The sequence below is a fragment of the Macaca fascicularis genome, chromosome 6, assembly GCF_037993035.2.
Source record: "Macaca fascicularis isolate 582-1 chromosome 6, T2T-MFA8v1.1".
Classification (NCBI taxonomy): domain Eukaryota; kingdom Metazoa; phylum Chordata; class Mammalia; order Primates; family Cercopithecidae; genus Macaca; species Macaca fascicularis.
Window position 1 is genome coordinate 167,541,671 of NC_088380.1, and position 19,240 is coordinate 167,560,910.

At 40.2% G+C, this 19,240-nt stretch overlaps 1 protein-coding gene across 1 annotated transcript in view; it reads right to left on the reverse strand.

Annotated features, from left to right (window-relative positions):
- Window positions 1–19,240, reverse strand: part of ATP10B (ATPase phospholipid transporting 10B (putative)) — a 273,772-nt gene that overhangs the window by 201,413 nt on the left and 53,119 nt on the right. Inside the window, exon 2 of the mRNA XM_005558441.4 lies at window positions 16,375–16,442. The gene's annotated coding sequence lies outside the window, so the exon portion shown is untranslated. The remainder of the gene's footprint in view (window positions 1–16,374; window positions 16,443–19,240) is intronic.

The following is a 19,240-nucleotide window of genomic DNA, read 5'->3' on the forward strand; positions in this document are numbered from 1 at the left end:
AATCAGACCAAAAGCAGAGACTTCGAGTTAAGAATCTCAGATTGATTTATTCAGATCCTGAATTCAGAAAAAAATCAGACCTGCCCTGATGATAAACAAGGGGTACAGTTCAAAATAGTGCCTGAAGGGGATTCCATGTCACCTGGATTCTAAAGGCTTAAGGGAACAGCTGAAGAGCTATTGATCAACTAAATAACATTCAAAGAGAAGTGATAGGAGGTAACTTTCTTTTAAAGCCCACGGGAGTGTTTGGGGTAATAAAAGTTTATAATCACTTAAGAATCTACCAAAGCCTTCCCCGCTTCCTCCTAATATATTCTGTTTCTGTCTCTTTCTGTATCTCTGTCTCTTTTTTTCTGCCTCCCTCTCTCTCTCCTCTCTTCTCTCTCTCTGCCTTTCTTGCTTTCTTTGCTCTGTTTCTGTCTCTCTGGATACCCACTGGCTAGTTGCCCTTCCTCTGCAATTTTGTCTTTCCTTCTCTACTCTCTTCCCCACCCCACCTCCTCATCTGCCTCCTTCTCATTTCTTCCATTTATTTTGTTACGTTATGAAAAGCACGGGCCTTGGAATTGCAAATATCTGAGCGTGAGTTCTGGCCCTGGTATATTTTCATTTCGTTTTAGCTGAACACATTTTTTTTTTTTCCTTTTCCTTAGGCTTAATTTAAAAATCGGATGAGTTGAATTCCATCGCACTCTGAAAAAACAAAATTAAGTTATTTGAAATATGGGTAGCTCCCAATTTATTTCTTCAGGAACCCTAAGGAACACTCTTTTTCATTTAAAAGTGGCTTTTCACATTTCCCAATGCATGGTATTTTTATCTGAGGTAGTACACACGGTGATTTTGGTTAGTGTACTTTTATTTTAATAGCAAAGCATTTATTTTAACACGATCTTAGAAAAAAATGAAATAAGCACATCAAAACCATGTTTTCATGGATGTAAAATAGTTGCTCTAAACAGTATTAAGTAAACAGATGAATAGATGGTATGCAGTTCTGGCAAAAATAATGGAGGTGTTACTTGAATGACAGCGTAACAGTTTTAGAAAGAGTATTTCTATAGCGTAGGTATTTACATACTCACTCACCATATGTTGGGTGGACACCATACACTAGGTCCACACATTATTTTTTATCCTTTTTCTCCCCACCCTCAAAAGTGACTGAGGCTCTGAGTGGTGAATACATTTACTGAAGGAGATAGAACTGGGATTGAGTCAAGGCTTTGGCCTCAGTTATAAAGTCACACACCTTCGATTATATTGCAATGCCCTCAGAAGTATGCATAGTGCCTATAGGTGGTGAGTTTGTAAGAAATGATGTATGTTTGTTGGCATAATCATTTATGTAAAATGGATCCTTAAACTCTCGTATCAGTCTTACAAGGTAAACATCTCTTTCTTTTATGGGTGATAATATAGGCATAAAAAGGTTAAGTGGCTTACACCTCATACTGAGGAGTATTTGGGATTATTCCTAAATACTGTCTAATAATACAGCATCATTAGCATCTTTAACTTCCATTTCTTCTAAGTGCTGGATGAAGAGACTTGGGTGTCCCTCATATAGGGTATGATTATAAAATAATGAGAATAATCTTTAAAGAATTTTATGAGCTGTTCATAAAAGGTAGATTTCTCATAATTTTATTGCCCCGTTTTTATAAAAGATACATGTCTTTAAAAAATTTTTAATTGTGTATATTTAAGAAACTCAACATGACGCTTTGATGTACATAGGTGTAGTGAGATGCTTACTATAGTCAAGGTAATTAACATATTCATCATCTCACATAGTCTCTCCCCACTTTTTGTGGTAAGAATACCTAAATCTACTCTCTTAGCAAATTTCTAGTATAGAATACAATACTATTAACTATAGCCCTCGTGCTGTACCTTAGCTATCTGTCCCATCTTGCTTTGATCCAAGCTAGAGTTGACAAGACAAACGTATCTGTGGAATGGAGGATTCTAAGATGGTCCCCAAGATTCCTGGCTCCTGTTTTACACGTACTCTCTCCCACTCATTCAATTCCATACTGTTCTAGGTACTGCTGGGAAGGGGTTTGGCAGATGTGCTTAAGGTCCCAAAGCAGTTTACCTTAAGACAGAGGTTAACCTGGATAAGGCTAACTAATCAGGGAAGCCCCTCCAAGGGCTCTTCCTGCAAGAGAGATTTGAAGTGTGACAGGTGAACACTTAAGTCGCTTCCATAACTTGGCTATTATGAGTAGCGCTGCAGTGAACATGGGAGCGGAGATTTCTCTTCGACATACTGATTTCAAATCTTTTGGGTAAATACCCAAAAGTGAAATTGCTGGATCATATGGTAATTCTGTTTTTAGTTTTTGAGGAACCTCCATACAGTTTTCCATAGTCACCACTAATTGACATTTCTAGTAATAGTGTATGTACCAGGTTTCCCTTTTCTTCACAAGCTCTTAATACTACCCTCAGATGATGCCTGCAAAGTGTATCATCCCTTATGGGTTTGTGTGTCAGGTTGACTTCTCTGATCTGCCCTTTTCCTCCTGGACACTGTGCCTGTCATCCAGGAAGCCAATGGGAGGTGGTGTCTGTGGGATGTGACTGTGATGCCTGGACTGTGGTCTTGTGTCCTCTAACAGCAATTCCCAACCTTTTGGCATCAGGTACCAGTTCTGTGAAAGACATTTTTTTCCAGGGATGTAGGGGCATGAAGATGGTTTCGGGATGAAACTGTTCCACCTCAGATCATCAGGCATTAGATTCTTGTAAGGAGTGAGCAACCTAGATCCTTGGCATGCACAGTTCACAATAGGGTTCATGCTCCTATGAGAATCTAATGCCGCCAGTGATCTGACAGGGGGTGGAGCTCAGGTGGTAATGCTCGCCTGCTGCTCACCTCTTACTATGCCGCTCAGTTCCTAACAGGCCATGGACCAGTACTGTTAGGAACTTGTATGTCATTTGCTTTGTATGTCCACGCCCTGGGGTTACACTGGAAACGCTTCTAATGAACCACGGCAGAAGAAAGAGGATATTGCAATATAATCGAAGGTGTGTGACTTTATAACTGAGGCCAAAGCCTTCACTCAATCCCAGTTCTACCTCCTTCAGCGAATGTATTCACCACTCAGAGCCTCAGTCACTTTTGAGGGTGGGGAGAAAAAAGATAGAAAATAATGTGTGGACCTAGTGTATGGTGTCCACCCAATATGTGGTGAGTATGGTGGACATACAAAGTAAATGACTGTTAGGGGTTGGGGAACCCCTGTCTTAAAAAGCCAATCTTCCCTGGGGCAAGCCGGTGATGCTTAACTCAGACAGATTCCCAGATATCTCTGGGTTTGAAATTCTGACTGATACCCACAGTGTAAGTTTTAGGGAGAAATCTGTTGGTAGCTCTAAACAGCTGCTGACACACGGTAAAACCAGGACTGTATGGACCACACTTGAGACAATCAACTATGAAACCGATTCTGCTGTTTTGTAGAATTTCGTTGTGCTGACTCAGTAAGGCGGCCATTCCACAGAAATCAGGAGCACCAAGGGGGTGTGTGTTGTTATTTGTTAACGAGCTCTGTGGTTCTGTGACCTTCGGGTTACTCAGCCTCTCCAGGGCATGTGTTAGTGGGTCTTCGAGATTGTTCTAAGGACCGATGCTAATCTGGTTGCTAAGAATCACCTGAGGAGTTTTGAAAAGTAGTGAAGCCTGGTCTCGTTCCTCAGACATGTTGAAAAACAGTTGTAGCCTCAGCTAATGGAAGCAAATAGCTTTGTTTTAGACAGGCTTTGTAATGGCTTCTCAAAGGAATAGGGAGGTGCATGAAGCTGAGAGCCTGAAAACGGGCTGGACGGGTAGGTAGTCTGGGTCCCAGCCATATGCATATTTTAAAGGCACCTTGTGTGCTGCTGATGTTCAGTCAGAATTGGGATTGTTTCGGTGAGGTGGCTTCTGGGGTAATTTCCAGCTCTGTTGGAATGATACTGATACTACTGCTAAGATCGCCCATTTACTCAGCTAAATAATTTATGTGCTATTTGTTAGGTACATTAGCAGCTCCAGAGTGGCTAATAGCTGAAGAATTCTAGATTTGGAGCAGTTAGTAATTTTTCCAACAACACACAGAAAGCCAGTGGCAGATCTAGGCCTTAAACTTCGTTCCACCTGACTCTTAATCACTCTGCTACCATTTATTCTTCAGCCGTGTAGGAGCAAGTTCTGGGTAAAAGAGTTTTATGGCACCAGAGACATCCCCCCTCTGTTCCAGCGAGCAGTTACATAATATGTGGATATTCCTATGCCTGGCAGACGGTCTTATTGTGAGCACCCTGACCTCCTAGCTCCTTTGGTCACAGAATCTGTCTAAGTAAAAGGATCATGTTTTCATTAACAACAAAAGCTACTTTACAAGAAACTAATATGGTGGCTCTGAAAGCTCGTGGGTCATTTGCCATGGTAAAGACTCAGGGAAGCTTTCGTGGAGTCATCACACTTGTAAATTTTCTTCTCCTCTGTTTATTCATGTACAGACTCCTGATTTAGTGTTTTCCTCTGCAGGTAGGAAAATGCAGTACTTTTTCCTAAGGGCTCTAATTGAGGATGATGTTTTCTTCTGCTGTGGTTCATTAGAAGCGTTTCCAATGTAACCCCAGGAGGTGGACATACAAAGTAAATGACATTGGTCTTCAGTTCTGCCCCGTAGGAAGAGCAACTGGAGGTCCTGGCAACTTAATGACAGCTAATGAGGACGGAGTGCTCCCCAGGTTGTCCTGGCTGTGCAAAGCAGCCTCCGGGCATTATCACATTTTCCCCGGAGAAGCAGCTGAAGTCTAAGTGTGCCTAAGAACCAGGGATATCCAGGCTTCTGATTCTCTTTCTTTCATCAAATTGCTGCATGACTTTAGGCAAATCCCTCAATCTTTCTGCATATTCAGAATTTGTACACGGGTAAAATGAGTTAAAAACACCCTCTGTTGGTGACTTGAGGCTTAGGGAGCCATCATATCTGTAAGCTGTCGGCGAAGAATTATGTGCTTTGCCATATTTGGCTCTATTAACTGTGCCCCACTTCCTTGGCACAGTCCGGGACCATTCTTTATATTTTCCCAAGGTGACTTATGTGTTGGGAGGCAGGTGGAAACCTGGTCCATGAAGGACTTATTGCTTTAGACTTCTTAATTTCAGGTTGGGAACAAAAATACAAATCTAGTCTCTGTATTTTGCTGGGTGTTATGTTTTGCAAGTAACAGAGACACAAACGTAGGCTCCAGCTGTGTCTGGCTTTGTCTGTCTGTAAAGGGCAAGGCCTCTTTGTTTTCTGCAGGGAGCCTCTCTTTTCTGCCTTGTTTTTACTCCCAGTTAACAATCTCACAGTGTATTAGGGTTGCACAGAGCCTCCCTCACTGGAGGGAGTGTAACTGTGAGCCATGAATAAAGCCAGCAAATGGGGAAAAATCATGCTGATAGTATTTTACTTATGCCAGCATCACTGCCTCCATGGACCCACCAGACGCCTGTGGAGATTCCGATGAATCTTCTGAATCAGGGAGGCAGAAGTGAAGTTTGTTTGACTCCCTTGAACACAACTCTGTTTGTGATCTGCAGCAGCTCTGCAGAAGTCACCAGCCGTGGCTGTGTTTATCAGCCAGACCCCTGGGCTTTGCCCTGGCCTCTGTCTCCCCAGGCCATGCCTGTCTGCAAGCAGCCAAGTCAAACTCCATTTCTGGGGGCTGAAGTAGACCTGTATCTGCCACTGGCTAACAAAGCTTGTCCCTTGAGGACAGAGGTCTTTGAAAATGCAACTAAGCAGAGTGTAGGAAGGCAGATTTAGTCAGTCTAAGTCCCATTGCCTGATTTTAATTTGATAGCGCCTGCTTTCTTTGTTTTCACAGTCAAAGGTCTCTCCTAGTGTATCTATTTTTTTCTATTTTTTAAAATTATTATACTTTAAGTTCTAGGGTACATGTGCACAACGTGCAGGTTTGTTACATATGCATACATGTGCCATGTTGGTGTGCTGTACCCATCAACTCGTCAGCACCCATCAACTCGTCATTTACATCAGGTATAACTCCCAATGCCATCCTTCCCCCCTCCCCCCTCCCCACAATAGGCCCCGGTGTGTGATGTTCCCCTACCGGTGTCCAAGTGATCTCATTGTTCACTTCCCACCTATGAGTGAGAACATGCAGTGTTTGGTTTTCTGTTCTCAGCAAACTATCGCAAGTATATCTATTTTTTAACCTCTGAGGATTACTATAGGAACATAGGACACACAGAAATAAGATGCACCTTATATGTGATTGGATGTGGACTGAAACACTGACATAACTTTTTGTTCTAGCTCCAATCCCAGTCTCAGCTTGACTCCTTTAAACAGTATAGTGAACTATTCTTGTATGTTGCCTGAGTTCAAATCCAAGCTCCACCACTTACTAGCTACATGGGTTCAAGAACTCATTCTGCTTTCTGCAAGCTTTTTTTTTTTCCTTTTTTCTTTTAGAGGTGGAGTCTCACTCTGTTGCCCAGGCTGGAGTGCAGTGGCGTGATCTTGGCTCACTGTAAGCTCCGCCTCCTGGGCTCATGCCATTCTCCTGCCTTAGCCTCCCGAGTAGCTGGGACTACAGGTGCCCGCCACCATGCCCAGCTAATTTTTTGTATTTTTAGTAGAGACAGGGTTTCACTGTGTTAGCCAGTATGGTCTTGATCTCCTGACCTTGTGATCCACCTGCCTCAGCCTAAGCTTCAAATTTTTAACCAGTAAAAAGGAGATAATAATTGTAGCTGCCTCACAGGGCTTTTGGAGAGATTAAATGAGCACCCACTAGTATCCTATAAATATTAGCTATTGTGGTTACCGTCAAGAGTACTCAGGGACATTTTAACTAGGTGCCCTGGGGTAGCTTTACGAAGGGAATGGATGGTGGGCATGTTAAGGGATCTGATGGTATCACACCAGGCTGTAAACTCCATGGGGGCCAGGATTGTGCCTTGCTCACTTATTTCCCTATCCTCAGTGCTTGGAACATAGGAGGCACCCATAAATATTTGAAGAATTAATGAGGCAGATGACCTAAGTTCTAGTCCCAGTTTTGCTACTTTTGGTCTTGGGCAAGTTATTTACCTTCTTGGATTCTGAGTTTTTACATTTATGAAATGAGAAACAATCTTTCAGAAATAGCTATAGAACTAGTCAGCTGGTACTGTGTGCTTCCTATATGCCAGACACTGGCTAGGTATGTCCCAGGGGCTACGTTGTCTGATTTTTCACAGCATCCCTGGGAGGTAGGTGCAATTACTGCTCTGTTTTGTAGCTGGTGTAACTGATATTTAGAGAGGGCAAGAAATGTATCAGATTGACAGAGCTACTGAGTAAAGGAGATGAGGTTTGCAACCAATTAGACTGGTCCCATTCTCTGTGGATGCGCTATGCCTCATAGAGACTCTGGAATAAAGCAGGAACTCAAAATGTAGCCTCTGCTACTGCTTTTGTTATTAGTAAGATTTTTTTCCTGTGACACTTGGCCCAAGGGAAACGTTCAGTCAGTCTAGTCATCTCTATGCTTATAACAATGTGTCCATACTTGAAAAAGCCCAGTCAGAACTCAGAGGCTGAGATTTCTCTGTGTGTTTGACACCCTGGCCAGCATACTGATTTGAAAATTGAAGTAAACACATGTCTTCAGAATAATTTTAGTTGCGCACTTGCTAGTAATTTCCACAGGCAGCCAACCAGGAAGGCAAGAGAGGTTGACACTCCTGGGGAGCTCTGAGTGATCTGGCAAGATGGGGATAAAACATCGTAAAGGCAGATGCCTGAGCCAGACCCTGCCTCCCTGATACGGGATGGCAAATTATAAAGTTGGGGTAAAGCTTGAGAGGGATAGGATCTTTGAGGTCATCTAATCCCAGTGAGGAAAGGGGACCAGAGTGACAAGGATATTCAGAACTATGGAAGGGGTGGTGATGAAAGGTCACTGATGAAGCTATGGAAGGGACTGCATGAACAACCCCTAAAGTGGGCACCCATGGTTTGTGCCAGGCCAGCATCCACTCCTCCATTTTTTGGTGACAGTTATCTTGGTTTAGGGAACCACCCACACAAGTTAAATATGTTGACCTAAAGCTGATGCTGTCCTTACTGCACTGTGCTAGCACTGCTCAAGGCTGCCCTACCCTCTTATTAATAGATAAATCCTGCTAGCCAGTCCACGCAAGAGTTCCTACACTTGCTTCCCACAGCTGCATTGGGAAATCCAAAGATGGAAGATGGAGCCTGGATTTCTCTAGTCTTCCAGCAAAGTCACATAATACAAGTACTTTTCTCTCGTGGTAGCATTGTGGGGCTTGTTCAGCTAAGATACCAACTATTGAAGCAACGGGAGAATGATCAGATAATTACACAGGAGGTGTGCAGAGCTGGTTATATGTTCCTATTATTAATGTCACTATCCCCAACCTGGCCCCAGCAGTGACTATATTGTTTTTTATACTCAGCAAAAAAGCTACGAAACACCATTAGTGAAAGCCAAGTATTTTTCAAAACAATCCTCTAGAGGATATACTTATTGAAGCATTGTATGTAAAAGGAAAAGACTTAAATCAACCTAAACATTCATCTATAAGGAGCTGGTTACATAAATTTTGGTACATTTCTACTATACAATATTATGTGGCCATTAAAAAGAATAAGTAATGGTTTTGTATACTAATATAACACAATCTCTAAGAAGTAACAGGTGAATAAAACCACCTACAGAGACTGGTGTATCACTTAGGTTATAAAAAAATAAGGGGCATCCACATGTGTATTTGTATGGATATAGACTCTCACTGGAAGGATACACACATACAAAGTGGTTGCTTTAGGGGAGGAAAGTGGAGAGGCCGTAGACAGGTTCTACAGAAAGCTTTTCAGTAAATATTCATAATGCATTAAACATGCTTTCTACCATGTCCACGTATTATCTATTTAAAGTAAACACATAAGTAATTTTAAAGCCATAATAAATAGTTCTTTATAAAGTATAAAACGTCACTTGGAAACAGCATCTGAACTTTCCTCCATCTCTCAATCCCAATGAGGAGGCAGCATTTAAAAGCATTTTATTTTCTCCCACAGTAGAGACCACAGCTCCAAGGCTGGAAGAAAGACTGTTCCAATCCTACAATATCCTTCCTTAAGAGATTTGATGGCACAAAGTGAGAGGAAGAAATTGTCCAAACTCCTACTCATTCAGTATTTCTTCAAAAACTCATAATAGAGCAAAGAAGAGGCTGGAAGTCAGTGTCTCCCCTCTATTTTAAGTATCTGGGATGCAGAAGCATCCAACTCTATCTCCACAAGCCCACTTGATTGTCAACTGGGAAGTTACGGACCAGAGGATGTCACATCCAGAGAGCATCAGCTCTGGGCAGGACAATCCATTGTGGTACGAGTAACTTCTATTCATAATCACTTTTATCCAAAAAGATTTACTTATTTTAAATTACAGATATGTTATAAATACATATACACATAGTAAGGGCATATTCTGAAAAGTTATTGCTAATAGGGGTGCACTGTCAAAATATTTAGAAGACCACTTTTCGACTAATTCCAGAGAGGCAAAAGGCACAGTGACAATAACACCACTGTTAAAGTCAGGTGGATTTGTATCTAAATCCCAGCTCTGTTCCTTGTTAGCTGTGCTACCCTGAGTAAGTGACTCTGCTTCTCTATGTGTAATTCATTGCTTATAAAAATGGGATAATAGTAGTAGGCATCTTAAGAGTGACCATGGTGAAGATGGAATGGAATAAAGCCTGTGTGGCATTGAAGCAAAGGGAGAATGATCAGAGAATTACATAGGAGGTGTGCAGAAGCTGGTTATGTGTTCCTGTTATTAATGTCACTATCCCCAACCTGGCCCTAGCAGTGACTTCATGGTTTTTATATAATCAGAAAAAGGCTACTAAACAGCACCAGTGAAAGCCAAGTACTTTTCAAAACAATTCTCTAGAGGATATACTTATTCCTGCATTGTATATACAAGGAAAAGATTTAAATCAACCTAAATATTCAGAATAGCTCCCGCTGATTCCTACCCCCTAAGATTTACACCCTTGTGTCTTCCCCTGGCCTTGAGCAGATATAGTAACTTACATCAGTGAACATATTAGGCAAAAGTGATGGGATGTCACTTCTATAATTAGGTTACAAAAGATTGTGACTTTCCTCTTGCTAACCATCTCTCTTACTCTTTTTGTGTATATGCCCTAAAAGAGAGGGCAAGCTGGCAAGGAACTGAGGGAAGTCTCTGGAAAATGGCTGGTGAGGAACTGAGATGCTCTGTGCAACAGCCTTGGAGGAACTGAGTGTGACTAATCACCACGTCAGTAAGCTTGGAAGTGGATCCTTCCCCAGTCAAGCCTTCAGGTGAGCGTGCAGTCTTGGCTAATACCTTGATTGTGTCCTTGTAAGAAACCCCTGAGACAGAGAACTCAGGTAAGTTGCTCAAAGATTCCTGACCCATAGAAACTGTAAAATAATATGCATTATTCTTTTAAGGCATTTAATTTGGGGGATAATTTGATATTCATCAATAGACAAATAAGGTAGCCTGCAAGTACTTAACAATGGATGCTGTATAAAAGCTCAGTAAAAGCTGTGGTATGGAATATTACATAGCCAATGTATGGCTATGCCCTTATCTCATACCCATGACAGACATCACTGATCACAAAATATTTTCTCGTGGTGAATCCAGATGCAGTCTCAGAATATTAACACTAAAGTCCAGGAAGCTATCAACTCTTCAAATAAAACCAATCCTGATCTAGTCAGTACTTATCATCTCTTTACTCTAATATGTAATATTCCTTTAATGGGAGACAAATTCTTTCCTTCATGGTGAGAGATAGTACTACAAATTATTAGAACAAATCTTTGAATGTATACAAAATATAAATGACTGACATTTCATTTCAAGAATATATTTTCCTCTAGAGGAGGGCAAGAGAGATTGAGAGTACTGGAAACCTTAAGAGAATGGAGGAGATAAGCCCAGAAGTAGAAGCTGGGAGCATGGAAGCTCTCCTTATCTCTCTTTTTAAACTGTGATTTAGCCTTTTAATAGGGTTGCCATATAAATATATACGGTGTTTTGGTGATTTCATAGAACATAATTTATTCTTTTTTATACAATAGCATCATTTAATCACAATACTAACAATGTATTTGTTTCAGAAATGCAGGCAGTTGAGATTAACCATATACAAAACTATAAGGTAGTATGTTAAGACTTAAACATCTAGAAAATGGTTTCCAGACTTAAAAATAGTTGTTAAATCTTCTTTGATCATACTAAAAACTTCACTTCTATCTGTGCATCTCGTTGGCGTTATTTCCAGGAACATTTTTTTCCCCCTTTACTCCAGTGTACTGTGTAATAACTGGATCCCCAAACTGAACACTCCTGAAACTTTTTCCACTCAACCACAACAGTATTTATTCTTAATTTCAATAGATACTTTTAGATTCCAGCAATTGTTTAGAATTCATGATCTACTCAGGACCATAAATTGTGACAGCATCATTAAAGTGACTACAGATTTTACTGCACTACATTCTAGGGAGACTTTTTCCTTTGATTTCATAGTAAATGTGTCACATGTGTTGCATTTATCCAAATTCAATGCATAAAAGTAATAGCATGTTTATATCTTAAGGGCTGCCATTTTGAACAAATGAAGGACTGGAGGGGAAGTTGCTATGAAAATGATGAAATTGTCTAAGGAGTAAACTGTTTTGAAATAGGGAACATTTCCTTCAACTCAGTATGCAATGTGTTCTTTGCCCAGTACAATAATAGTGTGGGCTATTTAAATAATGTACTTTTAGTATTTATGTGCTTCATTTTGTTGGTTAAAGCAGAGAGATCTCTTGAAAATAGGAAGAAATCCAGGTGAATGATCACAAGGAATTGCCCTTTAGGTCCATAACGTGCATATGAAATACCTGGGGATGTTGAGACAATGTGTATTTGGACTCAGTAGGCTGGTCTGGGTGAGGCCTAGAATTCTGCATTTCTAAGGAGGTAGTAGATGCTGTGGGTGCTGCTGGTCTGCAGATCTCACTTTGAATTGCCAAATAGAAATCTCCCTTTTTCCTTGGGGATATTTGAAAGATTTTTAGGTCAATGTTGCTCTATGTCCAGGAGACTGTGGCGTTGCTGGTTTGTGATGGGTACAGGGTATCTGTTCAGTTAGCTCTTTTGCTGGGCACAGAATTGCAGACAGACATTAAGTGAGTTAGGGAAATTGAAAACCACCCTTGCTGTTCTGGGAAGGATGACAAGAATTCAAGAAACTTAGGTAAGATCCTGAATGATATGATAGAAAACATCTTTGGAAATAGAAAAGGCAAATAAATATTGTTTATGGAAAGAGAGAAATATTTCATTTTTCAGTGTGTTTTGGAGCAACTGAAATTGGCACAACATAACAGAACCCATCCATTTTGCAATCTATAGAATTCAGTATAAAGTCACATGTCCAAGTTTATTCCTACTTTAATTTTCATAATCGTACAGCAACCTGTCTTGTTTAAAAATGGAAGTAAAATATAAAAATAAGTCAAATGCTGGTCATAAAAATAGGTTGACCTTGAGGCTGGGGTTGAGTGGTTTACATTAAAGATACACTCTTGACTGACAAGGATGATCCATTTACTACAACCTGCTCCTTATACAATAATTTCTGAGGCAGAATTAATTTTTGCCTTAGAACAGTAGAGTAACACCTAAAATTGTATGGTTCTAGATTTTAATTGTTGTGGGATGGAAAGTATTATATATAAAAGAGATACTGGGGGTTGAGTTAGAAGACTGGGAAGATAATAGATTCCCTAGATATGTCACTCTTTAGGAAGTTTCTTGAAAATCTTTTCCTTTCAGGAAATATTTTCTATATAATTTATTCACTCTTTCACCCAAAAAATGTTGAAATGCAGTACATATATTAAGCACTTGCCATATATTGGTCAGTAACAGCAACAACCACCAGAACTGGCTCCTGCCCACAGGGAGTTTACAGTCTAGACAAGGCACAGATAGACACTGCTGAAGTAAACACTAAAACAAATCTAATGGTTGTCTGCAATAACAGCAGTTTTCTTATTGTTCTGTGACAACTCGGTATAAAAATGTGGCATCAGCAAAGGTCACATTTATTGCACTTTGTCCCCATTTTCTTCTTCCATACACACACACACACACACACACCCCATAGGAGCCCAGCCTCACAGGCATATCTGAGCCCCCAGAAAGGATCATGCAGTGTCAATATTCTAGTCCTCTGTGGTTCTTCCTTCCTGTCCCTGACCTAGCAATGACTCTTCAAGGAGCTTACTAAAGAGACAACAATATGTGCAGAGAAAGATCTCTGTGCACAAGTATGCTTTCATATAATTAAAAATAGTGACGATATAGCTAAGAATGACAGGTATAGTTTAAAAGAGTATTGAGTAAACAAATTATCATTAATTCCTGAGATGCAATACTAATCAATGGTAAAAAAATGATGTGTACATACACACACACACAAATTACAAAGGAAATATGTCTATAATATTGAGTTCACAAAGCAGGTTTGAGAATAGCTTGTATAAAAGGATCTCACTATGTAACATTGTATTCATGTGTGTTATGTGTTTATACATAACAGGTATTTCCATTATATAGAGGTATATACACACATATATTGCAAATTACATGTACACATGTAAGTTGTATACCTCCAGGGGGACTTTTTTTTAATTCAAAGGAAATTTTTTATTTTTATTTTCTTCCATAAGTTATTGGGGTACACTTTGGTTACATAAGTTCTTTAGTGGTGATTTGTGAGATTTTGGTGCACCCGTCACCCAAGCAGCGTACACTGCATCATATTTGTAGTCTTTTATCCCTCACCCTCCTTCCACTCTTCACCCCAAGTCCCCAAAGTCCATTGTATGATTCTTATGCCTTTGTGTCCTCATAGCTTAGCTCCCACATATCAGTGAGAACATAGGATGTTTGTTTTCCAATTCCTGAGTTACTTCACTTAGAATGATAGTCTCTAATGTCATCCAGGTCACTGCAAATGCTGTTAATTCATTCCTTTTTATAGCTGAGTAGTATTCCATCATACACACACACACACACACACACACACACATATATATATACACACACATATATATACACACACACATACACATACACACACACACACACACACACACACACACCACCCACCACAGTTTCTTTATCCACTCATTGATTGATGGGCATTTGGGTTGGTTCCATGATTTTGCAATTGCGAATTATGCTGCTATAAACATGTGTGTGCAAGTATCTTTTTCATATAATGACTTCTTTTCCTGTGGGTAGATACCCAGTAGTGGGATCGCTGGACCAAATGGTAGTTCTACTTTTAGTTCTTTAAGGAATCTCCACACTATTTTCCATAGTGGTTGTACTAGTTCACATTCCCACCAGCAGTGTAGAAGTGTTCCCTGTTCAATGCATCCAAGCCAACATTTACCGTTTTTTGATTCATTCTTGCAGGAGGACTTCCCTCTATGTATATACACACATCCTGTGTCTCACTTATCATCGTGGCTCATCAGGGAGCTGAAATTGAGGAAAATAATAGTAGCTAATCCACCTTGGCCAGGTAGCATATTTGTATGATAGCTGGAATCTTCGAAGCCCAAGTGGTGTGGATCTTTGAGGCAGATCAATAAAAGACAGATTTTGGGACAGGAAAGTCTTTCTGAAACTCTTGAATTACTTCCTATAAATGACCAAATATAATGCCATACACAGCTCACAGGAGACTCTTAAAACTGAATGGTGAGATCTTGCGAAATGATCTTCTTTTGGCTGCACAAAGCAATTGCCTATACTTGAATGGTGGTAAGCAATGCTTGAGACAATGAATTTGAGAGTCCTTTTTAATAGAATGAACTCTTGCAGGTAATTTTCAGGCAACAACTCAAATTCTTTAGCTGAAAAACTAATTTTTAGCTTTTGTTTTCCTGTTGATGTGTTTTTCAGGCAGGTGGAGGATTTTCTTAAGCATTCGATATCTGCAGAGTTATGCACATCTTTGTGAAGAGCCCAGACAAATTAGAAAGTCAAATTAGCAATGCATATTTAATACTGTTTTGTAGTTGTTGTTGTTTTTAAGTTGGCAGTGATGTTTACTCTTTGAGGGGGAGTTTATAATTATGCAAATTGGAGAAACAGTCTGCATATGGTATAATGATAATGCCTTGGGTTTTGTAGCTAGAGTCTTTCTTTCATTTTACCCATGACTAGAGGGGAGGTTAGCCAAGTCTGGTGCCTGCTTTCTCTGCCATGATGGAGTATATGAGGTCTTGGAACTTGAATAACTTTATAAACTTTCTTCTTAGAGGAAATACTGTTGAGATTTTCATAGTATCATCTTATAGTAGACACTATTGATTGCCTTTACAATTACTACTCATTCTTCCTTTATTCTTTCTAATAAGATTTTAATTTTGTTTATATATCCACTTTTCTCCACACAACCACGTAGTTCAGGGAATGTAAGTCCCATTCTTAACACCAAGAAGGGACTAGCAATTAGTCTAAACCAATCATGGTTATTCCATTTGCTTTGCTAAGGACTGGTTTAGGCAAGGGTGTGTAACACATTTCCGGCCAATAAATGTGAGAGGAAGTTTGTTGGATATTGATGAGACAGTCCATTGAAGAAGTCATAATCCAAGTCTTGGTAACATTACTGATTTACTCCATTGGCAATCTATGGACCTCTCTTACCTTAGGACTTCTTATGAGGGCCAAAAACTTTTTTCTTTTTATTTAAGCCACCTTGAATATCTACTTTCTGTTATTTGTAGCCAATAGCACATCTTAAGTGATATATACTTTGACAGGTCCTATGTTGTCTGGGGAATATATACAATGGAGAAAGTTTAAGCCATCTACTTGGCAGCTGACATACCAGATCAGTTGATGTTTATTTTACTGGGTTGGAGGAAGAAATAGCGGTGGTGTTTTTTTGTTTGTATGTTTTGTTTTTTGTTTTTTGAAATTTAGACTCAGAGGGTACATGTGCAAGTTTGTTTCATTGGTATATTGAGTGGTGCTGAGGTGTGGGCTTCTAATGACCCCAATGCTCAAGAAGTAAACATAGTACCTGATAGGTAGTTTTTCAAGTCTTGCTCCTCTTTCTCCTTCCCTCCTTTTTGAATCCCAGTGTTTATTGTTCTCATCTTTGTGTCCATGTGTAAGAAATGGTAGTTTCTCATCTTGGCAGTGGAAAGCAGTTCATATCTCCATTGAATGAGATGAATAATAGGAAAAACTACTTACCCTTCACACTGTTGCTTTCATTGAAACAAATGTCACCAGTCGGTTCTGATTCTCTTGTCAAAGGAAGCCTGCATGACACAGGAGAGAAAAGAAATACAAAATATACAATCTCATTTTAGTATCAGCAATAATCAATTATTTTGCCCTTTTCTCTTTAACTGGATGGCTTTAGCTTTAGACACACTTTATAGAGCAAGTTGAATAGATTCCCAGGGAGCTGTCTCAGTAGAAACATTTTATTCCTACCAGGGAATCAGGTCTGCTACTTTATCTTCCACCATGCAGAATGCAAATTATGTTCCCATAGATCCTCAGCTAAATGCTTAATTGTTCCATGAAATGTGTGCTGATCCAGCCCCTCAGTGCATTTCATCTTTTTTGTCACATTGACTGGTTTCAGAATGGGCATGGGATTTCAGGCCAATGAAAGTCAATTCTGAAACTTGTGTTGAAAATGTAGTAGAAGGTCTCTTTCTACTGTACTTGCAATGATGGAGACCTAGAGCTGCTGGAAGCCAACATGGGAAATCAACACTGCAGTTTTGAGCGAGAGATACCTAGCTTTGATGTTATTTGGACCCCCAGATTTAACTATGATTGAATTTTTCAGTTGTGTGAACCAACACATACCCTTCTCTGCTGAGGCTAGTTTTTGTTTTTCTCTTAAGCCATTGGGTTTTCTGTTTTTCTTATTTAAAAAAATCCTCACTAATATAGAAAACAGGGCAGGTACGATCATTTTCACTTCATAGAGTATGAAATAGAAGCTCAGAGAGAGGTCAGGGTGGGAAAATTCAAGACTCCTATTCAAGGGCTCCTTCCATTCCATTCTACTGCCTGACTCATTCAGTAATTCATTACAGTAACATGGAAAGAGTTGACACACTCATTGCTAACTTTACTGACTTTTAACATTTCCGCTTTGGAGACAATGAAGTTTTCTTCCACAAGGCTACCAAGTGAGATAATCTATATTATTTTAGCAAGGTAAAGATTATTCACACGCATATGCACGCACACATACTCTACAAAAGGCCATGGTAGGTACTTTAGATTTGGGCAGAAGATCTCCCTATAGGGTCTGTCCAAGATGCAACTTGGTTCTTGTTGAAACCCTCACTCTCCAGGGGACATCTGAGCTAAGTCAATGGACAGCCTCGGCCTCCTCAGTCTTGTCCTGATTTTGGTCATCTGCATGCCAGCTCTCTGGTGGCCTGTGACTAATCACAAACAAACTCTCCACCCAGCTGACTGACCTGCCAAGGGCCCAGTTCATTCTCAGTGAGTCACTAAACAGAGGTCACAAAGAGAAAGTCCATAGCCCAAATCCTGCTCCTTGATGGGTTTTGACACACACACACACACACACACACACACACACACACACACACACACACACGTTATTTGGACTACATTCACACATTGAAAATTTTTACTTAAGGTTAGATTTCAGCTTCACATTAAAAAAATTCCAAAAAGCTGTCAACATTATTTGCATTCCCACGCAATGACACCAGCTGAATCTGAGTGGTGTCTACAGGGTTCAGGCAGGGCACATTTACTTCATTCACCTTATTTCCTCATCTGTCCTCCTTTACTCATTTCTGCCACATACCTGGCTGTGTTTTCAACCCTTGCCCTAACCTTCCTACAACCTGTTATTGTTGGCTAAGTTAACTGAGATGCCACCTTGCCCTCCAGTGGCCGTGTCTGGAAGCAGCCTGGGTCCAGCCAGGTTTCCACCTCAGCTTCCAGTCCCTCCATAAATAAAATGGCACCACTGTGTGACTTTTTAATTTTCTCTTATCCTTGTTAAATCTTCCAAGTTCTCTGTAGAAAGTAGGAATTATCTATTTAAATCAGAAAAATAAGTTAATAAATGCTCTTGTGAAAATAAAACTTCCCTGTGTCCTGTGTGGGGGGCAGGAATTTGGGGAGGCTGTATGGTGGAATCAGCTAGGCACTGGAGGAGGTGTCAGAAGATTGGGATACTCTAGGATCTTTTATACATTATTTCTGTCTCTTGACCTCGGTTTCCCTATCAAATAAGGAAGCCAGGTGTGCTAGATCAGAAGCTATAAATTGGTGGCCCCACAGGCCATATCCAGCTAATAGATGGTATTATTCCCCCTTATTAATTAGATGCCAACAGCTAAAAAGAATGTTTCAATTAACAATCCAGATTACAGACTTCTTGGAACTGTCTAGCAACAATCAACAATGGTCCAGTGATGGTTAGATGGGGTAAAGTTTTGCCCCAGTCCTCATCCACTTCCTAGAGGTAATACATTCACCTTCACCACCTGTTTTATTTGTTACATTGCCCCTGCCATTATAGGCATTTGCTCTTCCTAGTCTCCAGTGAGATGACCTCTAGAAACCCTTTAGCCCTCATTGTGTGAGTGGAGGCTGGTGCTCTGAGGGTTAGAGACAGACAGTCTGGAGAAGAGGAAAATGTTCTGAGCAAAAAGCTCACCCTGGGACATTCCAGTAAACCTTAATGAATTGCTCCTCCTCCCTACTTGGCCAAGAGTTGGAACAGCAAGACACCTAGGTCTTTATGAAGGTCCCACTACATGGTTAAACCTAAAAAGGCAACAGCGGGTTTTGAAAGTAGAAATATTCTTCCGTTGGGGTTGCTAGCTGATTCTCTAAGTAATTTGCAATTCAAGTGTCTCTTTGTTTTGTATGAAAATTTGCTGCTATCTGGAAAGTGGGGAAGAGCTAAATTGCATCCTGCTGGTTTTACTTTGGCTGTATCAAAAAAGAAACTGTTAATCTGGTTCCATAATTAACTTTCCTATTCTAAAAAGGCCCTGGGAGAGAGTCCAGAGGGTGGCTGTCAACTCCCTGCCTCTCTTCTCAA